The sequence below is a fragment of the Lactuca saligna genome, chromosome 4 (assembly GCF_052625555.1).
Source record: "Lactuca saligna cultivar CGN05327 chromosome 4, ASM5262555v1, whole genome shotgun sequence".
NCBI classification, from domain to species: domain Eukaryota; kingdom Viridiplantae; phylum Streptophyta; class Magnoliopsida; order Asterales; family Asteraceae; genus Lactuca; species Lactuca saligna.
This window is the reverse complement of record NC_136420.1, coordinates 118,706,181-118,717,790: the sequence shown is the minus strand read 5'-3', so window position 1 is coordinate 118,717,790 and position 11,610 is coordinate 118,706,181. Positions and strand designations below refer to the sequence as shown.

The 11,610-nt window shown below is 35.2% G+C and overlaps 1 non-coding gene across 1 annotated transcript; it reads left to right on the top strand.

Moving 5' to 3' along the window:
• Positions 1 to 331: 331 nt before the first annotated feature.
• On the top strand, positions 332 to 438 carry LOC145044637 (small nucleolar RNA R71). The gene has a single exon (XR_013681584.1). It is a non-coding gene; the product is annotated as a small nucleolar RNA R71 (small nucleolar RNA).
• Positions 439 to 11,610: the final 11,172 nt, after the last annotated feature.

The following is an 11,610-nucleotide window of genomic DNA, read 5'->3' as shown; positions in this document are numbered from 1 at the left end:
TAGATGTCAATCTTTCGTCAAATGCGGACCATTTCAATTTTCACAACCCAAATGTATTGTGTGTATGGATTGGTCCATCTTGGTCATTCTTCTATCCATGCTACTTAACATTGCCAGTACCAACGCCATATCTTCTGAATCACCATTCCCAATCCCTCTAGCTCCATCATTACGAGGGTTGTGATATTCCCATGAATGATTTGAAAACTCTTTGATTAATTCTTTAATTTCAGCTAGATTTTTCTTTGTTAAAGTCCCTTAAGAATCAAGGAGTTGCATCGTCGTGATGTTCACCCCATCGTAGAAGATCACGACTTCTTTTTGCTCGTTTAGATCGTTTTGGGGTTAATTTCTTATTAACCCTTTGTATTGCTCCCAAGCCTCGTATAAGCACTCCCCCACTTGTTGGTCAAAGTTAGCTATGACCTTCTTGAGTTTAGAAACTTTTGATGGTGGGAAAAATTGTTGTAGGAATTCTTCAAGTATCTGTGCCCAAGTGGTGATTGAACCTGGTAAAAATGCATTCAACCAATCTTTAGTTGCTCCTTTAAAAGTAAATGGAAGCATTCGCAACAAGATAGTCTCTAGAGGAACATTAGGAATGTTGAAATAGTCGGCTTTGTCATTAAATTCAACGAGGTGCTGTTGGAATAGTGTCTAAGGCTGCAACTATATTAGGCAAGTATTTGACCCGGTTGTGCATAGTCCTGTTATGTTGCCTTCACCATAGCAACTTGACAAGATGATTTATAATGAGAGAAGAAATATTATTAATATATTATGAGAATAATATAAGGAATAATAATATTGTTATTTGATTAATATAAGTCATAAATTAATTAGGAATTAATTTGGTGACTTAAAGAGATTAATTGAATAAAGGGGCATAAACTGTCAATTGTATGATAGTTGTACTTTGGGCTATAATCCCTTATGGATAAGGGGTGGATGATTTTAGGGTTAGGATAGACCTAGAAATCGTCCAAGGCTTATCATTACAGTATTGGATAGCTTAGGGCTTAAGTTATCCAATTAGGGTTTAAGGGTGAAACCCTAGGAGCCTCATTAGTATAAATAGACCCTTGGGGTCAAAGAAATCGGATTGATGCTTGAGAAGAAACCCTTGGCCAACTTCCTCCCCTCTCCTCTCTCTCTCTCTATATAATCATCCTCTTGCTAGTTGGTGTTTGTAAGCCATTAGAGGAGTGACACTTGTGACTCTAATGCTCCAAGGACAAGAAGATTCAAGCAAGTGATTCAAGGTAATCTTCTAAATATTATTTCTTATTGTTATTATGCTAGAATCTCCATTAGAAGTCTTGGATACAATGCATGTTCAATTAGAGAAACCTAGATCCAAGCATTAGGGTTTGTATGTGCACATATGAATGTTCTTATGGCTCAAGCCCATTAGTGGTATCAGAGCCTTGATTGGTTTCTAATGAATTGTTGCATTGGTTGCTTGTTTGTTGATTGCAAAATTCGAGTTTGGTCCATCTGCCTGATGAACTCGGCGAGTCCCATTGTGGACTCGGCGAGTCCATTGTGGTACTCGGCGAGTTCGAGCGTCAGGAAGAGCTGATTTTGGGATTTATTGCTGTTTATCTTATGGAAACTTGCCTTTATCTTAATGGGTCAATATAAATCCGATTCTAACATATATTTGAGTATATCCTTGACCTAATTCAAGTTAATCACCAACTAATTGAATAATAATTTCCTTATGTGATAATTGATTAATTATTTTAATTAAATTGGTAAATTGTTTTGCAAGAAACATCAAATATGGATAATTCTGAGATTAAATGGTTAATTTAAATTATTTGTTATTTGATCCCTTGTGTTTTTGAAAAGTTAAAACTAATCCTCAAGTTTTGAAATTTAGTTTTGTGATTAAAAGTTTAATTTGGACAATTTAAATTTCAAACCCTAGAATTTTACAAGTTTAAAATTCAACCCTATACTTTATATGATTACAAGCTTAATATATATGTATAATTAAAATGCTAGCCTTACCGTTAGTAGGCCTCATTCACGAAGTCGGTCTATAAGGTGGGTATAAGGTTGCTGCCTATAAAATGGCGCTTAATGGGTGTACACTCACACTCACTGTTTGCTTGATCGGTGGAGGGTCGTTAGCCGAATAGGTAGGATATGGCAACTCTCTCTCCTCGTTAAAAGTATAATATTAAATGCAAAGTAACTACATGTTTTCCAAATTCCCAATCCTAGTTACTTTAGGAAAAGTGAATTGATGCAATCCCATGAAATTACACTTTGCACCCTTGCTAAGAAGTTAGTGGAGCGTGTGTGGTTTACCGGCACACTAATTGGTTCTAAGCATATGTGGCAAAGGGTGATTCATTGGTTATCATAGTTCGGTGGAGCGTGTGTGGTTTACCGGCACATCAAATAGGTGATTGTTACAATGAAGGCACCGTGTAGATTTGCATGGTTATTCACACCCACTTTGTGATCCTCGGTATCCCAGTCACAAACAAGATGGGCATATCGAGATTTAAACATGTCATTGAAAAGTTCAATGAATCTCATCGAAATCTAGGAATTCTCAATACATCTAGAACCTAAGGTTATATTTCATGGTGGAGAATTAGTGAATCGTCATTCACTTACCTTCAAATTGTTTGCATGTTGGATTACGGCTTCCCTTTTCTAATATGTAAATAGTTTTGTTGGATCCTAGCCCTAATTTTCTTTTATTGGGTGATAATTAGGGATTCAAATTCTTATCAATCTTTGTCCTTTCTAATTGTAGATGTCGAACGCGAACAATGTTGCTGCTAGCTTGTTAACATTGATGAGCCTTTGTCAAAAGGTGACTTTCGATGGAACGAACTTTAGCGAATGGATAAGATACATTCGCACGATTGCTCGCTACGAGGACAAGGAGTATGTCCTCGACGAAAATCTCGAGAAAATCAATTCAGAAATCGCTACTCCGGCCGAAATCACCGCATTTGAAACTCATGAGCGTGATGCAATGAAGGTTCATTGCATCATGATAGCTAGTATGAACTCCGAATTCCAAAAGTCCTACGAGGACATGTATCCATACGAAATGCACCAAGACTTATTGGAGAGATATCATCAAAACGCGAGGCAGGAGCGTTACGAGATATTCACTAACATGATCTCCGCTAAAATGGGACATGGAGAATCTGTAACCATACACTTGCAAAAGATGCAAAGGTATGTATCTTATCCATTCGCTAAAGTTCGTTCCATCGAAAGTCACCTTTTGGCAAAGGCTCATCAATGTGAACGAGCTAGCAGCAGCGTTGTTCGCGTTCGACATCTACAAATAGAAAGGACAAAGATAGACCAGAATTTGGATCCCTAATTATCACCCAATAAGAAAATTAGGGCTAGGATCCAACAACAATATTTACATATTAGAAAAGGGATGTCGTAATCTAACATGCAAATAATTTGAAGGTAAGTGAATGACGATTCACTAATTCTCCACCATGAAAACATAACTTTATGTTCTAAATGTATTGAGAATTCCTAGGTTTGGATGAGATTCATTGAAACTTTTCAATGGCATGTTTAAATCTCGATATGCCCTTCTCGTTTGTGACTGGGATACCGAGGATCACAAAGTGGGTGTGAATTACCATGCAAATTCACATGGTGTCTTCATTGTAACAATCACCTATTCGATAAACAATGAATCACCCTTTGCCACCTTTGCTTAGAACCAATTAGTGTGCCGGTAAACCACAAATGCTCCACTAACTTCTTAGCAAGGGTGCAAAGTGTAATTTCATGGGATTGCATCAATTCACTTTTCCTAAAGTAACTAGGATTGGGAATTTTGAAAAACATGTAGTTACTTTGTATTTCATATTATACTTTTAATGAGGAGATGAGGTTGCCCTATCCTACCCGTTCGGCTAACGACCCTCCACCGATCAAGCAAGCGGTGGGTGTGAGTGTACACCCATTAAGCGTCATTTTATAGGCAGCACCCTTATACCCACCTTATAGACCGGCTTCGTGAATGAGGCCTACTAACGGTAAGACTAGCATTTTAATTATACATACATACATACATACATATATATATATATATATATATATATATATATATATATATTAATCTTGTAATATTATATTAGTATAGGGTTGAATTTTAAACTTGTAAAATTCTAGGGTTTGAAATTTAAATTGTCTAAATTAAACTTTTAATTACAAAACATAAATTTCAAAACTTGAGGGCAGTTTTTAAACTTTTCAAAACATAGGGGATCAAATAACAAATAATCTAAATTAACATTTAATCACATAATTATCCATATTTGATTTATTTAATTATTTCTTGCAAAACAATTTACCAATTTAATTAAAATAATTAATCAATTATCACATAAGGAAACTAATATTTAATTAATTGATAAATATCTTCAATTAGGTCAAGGATATACTCAAACATATCTTAAAATCGGATTTATATTGACCTAATATGATTAAGGTAAGTATCCAAAGGATAAAATACAAGAAATCCCGAAATTAGCTCTTTCTGACGCTCGAACTCGCTGAAGACCACAATGGACTCCTCGAGTCCACTATGGAACTCACCGAGTTCATCAGGCAGGAACACAAAATTCGAATTTTGCAAGCATCAAACAAGCAACCAATGCATCAGTTCAATAGAAACCAATCTAGGCTCTGATACCACTGATGGGTTTTGGCCATATGAACATTCCTATGTGCACATACAAACCCTAATGCTTGGATCTAGGTTTCTCTAATTGAACATGCATGAAATCAAGACTTCTAATGGTTATTCTATCACAATGACATTAAGAAATCAGAGTTATAAGTTTACCTTGAATCACTTGCTTGATCTTCTTGTCCTTGGAGCTTTAGAGTCATAATTGTCACTCCTCTAATGGCTTATAAACACCAACTAGCAAGAGGATGATTATAGAGGGAAGAGAGGGGAGGAAGAAATCAGCCATGGTTTCTTTAGAGACAAGAGGTGCAGATTTCCATGACCCCTAGGGTCTATTTATACTTGTAAGGCTCTTAGGGTTTCACCTTTAAAACCTAATTGGATAACTTAGGCCCTAAGCAATCCTAGTCCCCTTCATGATAAGCCTTGGATGGATTTTAGATCTATCCTAAGCCCCTAAAATCCTTCACCCCTTATCGATAAGGGATTACAGCCTAAAGTACAACTATCATACACTTGAGAGTTTATGCCCTTCTATATAATTAATCTCCTTAAGTCACCAAATTAATTCCTAATTAATTTATGACTCATATTAATCAAATAACAATATTATTATTCCTTATAATATTTCTTCTCTCATTGTAAATCATCCTATCAAGTTGCTATGGTGAAGGCAACCCAAAAGGACCATGCTCAATCGGGTCAAGTACTTTCCAAATATAGTTGCAGCCTTAGACACTATTCCAACATAGCTCCCTCGTTAGCACATATCAAGGTTTGGGGTTGCAAGGCTTTCGTAAGACGAGATACTCACGACAAGCTCAAACCTCATAGTGAGCGATGTATTTTCATCGACTACCCGCAAAAATCCTTTGGATATCTCTTCTATAGACCGAAGGACAATGTAGTCTTCGTTGCGAGGAGAGGAGTTTTCCGAGAGCGAGAACTCATAATCCAAGGAGACAGTGGGAGGCAAATCGAACTTGAAGAGATTCAAGAATCGATAGATGAAGGAACCTCTACCGCTAGCACTCAACCCGAGGAGGAAACTCTGGTTGAACCGATTGACCAGTCCTTACCTCTTAGACGTTCCGAAAGAGTTAGAGTTCAACCCCAGTTTTATGGTTTTCATATTACTACCGAAGGGGAAACATATATTAGTGATGGTATGCTAATAAATCTAGATGAACCTAATAGCTATAAAGAAGACATGGTAGTCCTGGAGTCTGCAAAATGGAAAGAGGCAATGGACAGCGAGATCCAGTCCATGTATGACAACCAAGTTTGGAATTTGGTTGATAATGTTCCTGGACTTAAGACCGTTGGGTGCAAATGGATCTTCAAGAAGAAGACTGATGTGGATGGAAATGTACACACATATAAGGCGCGATTGGTTGCGAAGGGCTTTACTCAAATTCCCAGAGTTGACTATGATGAGACCTTCTCACCAGTTGCGAAAATAAAGTCTATTAGAGTGATGCTAGCTATTGCCGCATTTCATGATTATGAGATTTGGCAAATGGATGTCAAGACCGCTTTCCTTAACAGGAAGTTGGCTGAGGATGTTTACATGGCTCAACTAGAGGGTTTTGTTGATCTGAAGCATCCAAATATAGTGTGTAAGCTTGAGAAGTCCATTTATGGACTTAAGCAAGCGTCTCACAGATGGAATCTTTGCTTCGATGAGAAAGTCAAAGAGTTTGGATTTGTACGAAGCGAAGATGAATCATGTGTATATGTCAAAGCCAGTGGGAGTATAGTCATCTTTCTCGTTTTGTATGTCGATGACATACTGCTCATAGGAAACCACATCCCGACTCTGCAGGAGGTTAAGTCATGGCTCGGGAAGTGCTTCGCTATGAAGGACCTCGGAGAAGCTTCCTATATCTTGGGAATAAGGATAGTGAGAGAACGAAGTAAGAGACTAATAGGACTTAGTCAGAACACTTACTTAGATAAAGCCCTAAAACGTTTTAGTATGGAAAATTCGAAGAAGGGAGAATTACCGATATAAAGTAATGCCAAGCTGAGTAAGAATCAGAGCCCGAGTACCGAAGTCGATATAGTAGAAATGAGCCAAGTACCTTATGCTTCCACAGTTGGCTCAATTATGTATGCTATGACTTGTACTCTCCCTAATGTAGCCTTTGCTTTGAGCATGGTTAGTAGATATCAAGAGAACCCTGGCAGAGCCCATTGGATTGCTGTCAAGAATATCCTTAAGTACCTTTGGAGGACCAAGGAATGGTTTTTAGTCCTCAGAGGGAATGATGACTTAAAGGTGCGAGGGTATAGTTATGCTAGCTTTCAAACCGATAGGGACAACTACCGTTCGCAGTCGGGCTGGGTCTTTACCCTTAATGGAGGAGCAGTAACTTGGAAAAGTTCCAAGCAGGAAACCGTAGCTGATTCAACGTGCGAATCAGAGTACATTGAAGTGAGCGAAGCATCGAAGGAGGCGATATGGTTAAAGAACATCATTGGTGATCTTGGAGTTGTGCCTACAATCAAAGAGCCTATGGAGATTTTCTGTGATAATAAAGGAGCGGTTGCCATGACCAAGGAACCGAGGGATCATGGTAGATCTCATCATATCGACAGAAAATATGATTTCATAAGACATCGAGTAGAAGAAGGACACCTCGTGGTGAGGAGGATATCATCAGAAGATAACCCAGCAGATCCGCTTATGAAGGGACTGAGTAGGGTTAAGCATTTGCAGCATGCTAGGAGTATTAGGCTAAGAGATGATATTAGATTAGATTAGATGATTATAGAAACTTGTGATAGATAAATGTAATTTAACATTTGATGAATAAATAAAGGAGTATTATTTATAAGTAAAGTTATTGTCTTATGTTAAATATCTAACTATTGTTTCACTTTGCATGTTTTCCAGAATAATTGAGTTTATTTAGAATAATTGAATTATTCAAACAATCCACAATCGTTCATATTTTGGAAGTAGGTATGAATGAAGATTTTCATGAATTGGTATGTAGATTGTCTAAATGGTATTAGACATAGCAAAAGTTTGTTGCAACGTTCATGAGTGCTTATGAACTAGTTTTGAGCATTGGAACAAACCCGCGCTTGCTGGAATCACCTTATGGAATTTGACAAAAGGATGATCACAAGACGATAATATCATATGGTCTTAAAACCTAGATATATGGTTTGTTGTTTGTTAATTGGTTGTACATTGATAATGCGAAACCGCATCAGTAAATTGATGTTATAAAACGCATTGTTGTGTATGATTGATTAATGAATAAGTAAATGCATATAAGTCGAAGTTTATCTGTTACTTTTATACTAAGAGGGTAAAAGCGATATCTCGGCCGCTCGATGATTTGATTTGACTTATGTGCCGCGTCCGGTCAGAAATAAATTGATGTGTCCGATTAAGTTCTATGTCGAATAAATCTGAGATCGAGAAACCAAATGCTAGACAATTGGTTCCATATGAATGTCTGCATGATATTTAAACAGAGGATTGTACGATCCCTTATCTCAAGGACAAGATTTATAAGATCAGAGTTTACAGCATCTTTGAGAGCTACGATTGCTAATCATATTATACTTATATATATAGTTACTAGACTTATCCAAGTGGGAGACTGTTGGAATAGTGTCTAAGGCTGCAACTATATTAGGCAAGTATTTGACCCGGTTTTTCATGGTCCTTTTGGGTTGCCTTCACCATATCAACTCGACATGCTGATTTATAATGAGAGAAGAAATATTATTAATATATTATGAGAATAATATAAGGAATAATAATATTGTTATTTGATTAATATAAGTCATAAATTAATTAGGAATTAATTTGGTGACTTAAAGAGATTAGTTGAATAAAGGGTCATAAACTGTCAGTTGTATGATAGTTGTACTTTGGGCTATAATCCCTTATGGATAAGGGGTGGACGATTTTAGGGTTAGGATAGACCTAGAAATCGTCCAAGGCTTATCATTAGGGTATTGGATAGCTTAGGGCTTAAGTTATCCAATTAGGGTTTAAGGGTGAAACCCTAGGAGCCTCATTAGTATAAATAGACCTTGGGGTCAAAGAAATCGGATTGATGCTTGAGAAGAAACCCTTGGCCGACTTCCTCCCCTCTCCTCTCTCTCTATAATCATCCTCTTGCTAGTTGGTGTTTGTAAGTCATTAGAGGAGTGACACTTGTGACTCTAAAGCTCCAAGGACAAGAAGATTCAAGCAAGTGATTCAAGGTAATCTTCTAAATCTGATTTCTTATTGTTATTATGCTAGAATCTCCATTAGAAGTCTTGGATACAATGCATGTTCAAATAGAGAAACCTAGATCCAAGCATTAGGGTTTGTATGTGCACATAGGAATGTTCTTATGGCTCAAACCCATCAGGTGCTTGTAGTCATCTTTATGGTCTTTTCTGGAAAATGGAATATCCTTTAGTGTGGTAAGGATTTTTTCCTTAATCAGGAAAGTAACAATAGTAGGAACTACGGCTTGCACAAGTCCTGGACCGGTGTCCTCTTGTATTCTTTTGTTGTAGGCCTCCATCGTCATATTAGCAATGTCCATCATGATGCTTTTGGCTCGCTTTTGGGTTCACTACATTTGTCAATTTCTGATTCGAGCTTGTAACCGGATTCCTTTTTCGTAGGAGTCTTCTCAAAGAATTCGATTTTGCTCTCTTCTTTCAGAATTTTGCTTGATCCTCCTAAGTTCTTGTCCTTCTTCTTATGAAAAGTTGACTCTGGATCTTCAAGTGGTGATGTATATGGTGTGTTTGATCTGCGGGTCATAAACTACTGCAACAAAAACAAAAATAAAAAACGTAAAAAAGAACAAAAACTAATTAAATATTCCTACTGAACGATTACCACGACGTGGTAATGATGCCACCTTGTGGTAGATCAAAACAAGTCGAAAGAACGAAAAACTAAAAATATCACTTCGTGGGGAAGGCCACCACGTCGTGAAATTGGGGTTTTTGAACAAAAATTAAATTTTGCAGAAAATTAACTTTTTGCGGTTTTTACCCCACCAAAAGGATCGATTAACATAAATCAACTAAATTAAAAACTAAAATAGCCGTTCCCCGTTAACGGAGCTAAAAACATGAAGTGGTGTAGAATATAACATTTCAAGTTTTAAATTTATAACCTAACAACTTATCTTCTATTGCACCAATAAACAGTGTACCTAGTCAGTTTATAGTATAGTAAAGTGAGTTGGGTGTCGAACTCACAGGGAATGGATTTAATTAATTAATAATTACTAAAAGTTTACCTAAAACAAACAATAATAAAAATGGTTTTATCTGATTTTTCAAGTTCACACAAACTTAAACACTTAACTAACGGATTTAATCAATATTCTAAAAACACTTTCGTTTAGTTTGAATCCACTTCTTCTCTATGGTTAATTACTAATTATGGAACTAAAGTTGGTTACAAATTATTATGTAATTAGCAATTCAAGTCCAAATTTACTAATATTTAAACCAATTCATGAACTACCTCGTATGGTCATACACAATCAAACATATAATTAGTTATTAATTATAGATTGTCTATGTAAGATTTATGTAAGCAAAACACAACTATGGTAACAATTTATGTTCTCCAGCACAGCTAAATTGAATACTTTTATTACTTGTCTAAGATTTGATTGATCCTAGCTCTAGTAATTTACTGGTCACTAAATAACTAGGTAATTATGTTCATGTAATTTAATTGTCACTAAGCTACACTTAACTTGAATTTAGGCAATAAAATCACAACTTTAATATGTTAGGTAATGATAATCAAACACAAGCACAAAACCAACTATTAAAATCCATGAGTTAATAAACAAAGTCATAGAGTCGAAGTTTTATCTAGCTAAACGAAAGCAAATAAGTTCAGCTACTCATAGCTGAAAAAGAAAACATAAGTTCAACATAGATCAACATGATTAAAGTAAATCAAACTGATGTGATGACGTGTTCTTCAATCTCTTAATCTTCAAGCAATTTCTCCTTCGAAGGTATCATTTTCGCTCTCTTCTAACCTCTGAAATCGAATATCCCCAAATATCTTCCCTCCCAAAATCTCTCTAAAAACACCTTGGATCGTAAGTGTGAAAGAGTATTTATAGATTTGAAAAATATGTGGATCACAATGTGAAATAGCGTTTCACGTCGTGACTTTGATAAAAGTCCATATCGGGTAAGGATTCTGACTTCCCGCGTAGTTATCTTCTATAATACCCTCTTCACGTCTTGACCTTGAGTTGCCACATCGTGATCTTGGATTTTCATGGAAATTTTCTTCTTTAAGATATTGCCTAAAAATGTGTATGAATAAGGCTATATATATATATATATATATATATATATATATATATATATATATATATATATATATATATATATATATATATATATATATATATATATAATGTAAAACCATAATAAAAAAATGTCAAATTAAATAAAAAGTTAACTAAAAACAATTTTTTTTGTTGGAATGCTATTTTCCAAATTGGTTATTTTTGAGTTAATTAACCATAGCATCAGATTGAAAAAAAAAAAAAGTTAAAACTATGTTATATTATTTTGATAACAATGTTGATATTCGAAACGATAATCTTGATATAAACAAAAAAAAAATCAAATACTTTGTGTTGAAAATAATTAACAGTAATAATAGTAAAAATAATATCGATTCAAAACATGTTTTTAGTTTTATTTTCGTGCAACCTATATATATATATATATATATATATATATATATATATATATATATATATATATATATATATATATATATATATATATATATATATATATATATATATATAGGGTCAGGTTAATTTGAGATCATTCTAATTTTGTGAGACCGTGAGATCAAATCTAAAAATAATTTTAAAATGCAAAATAAA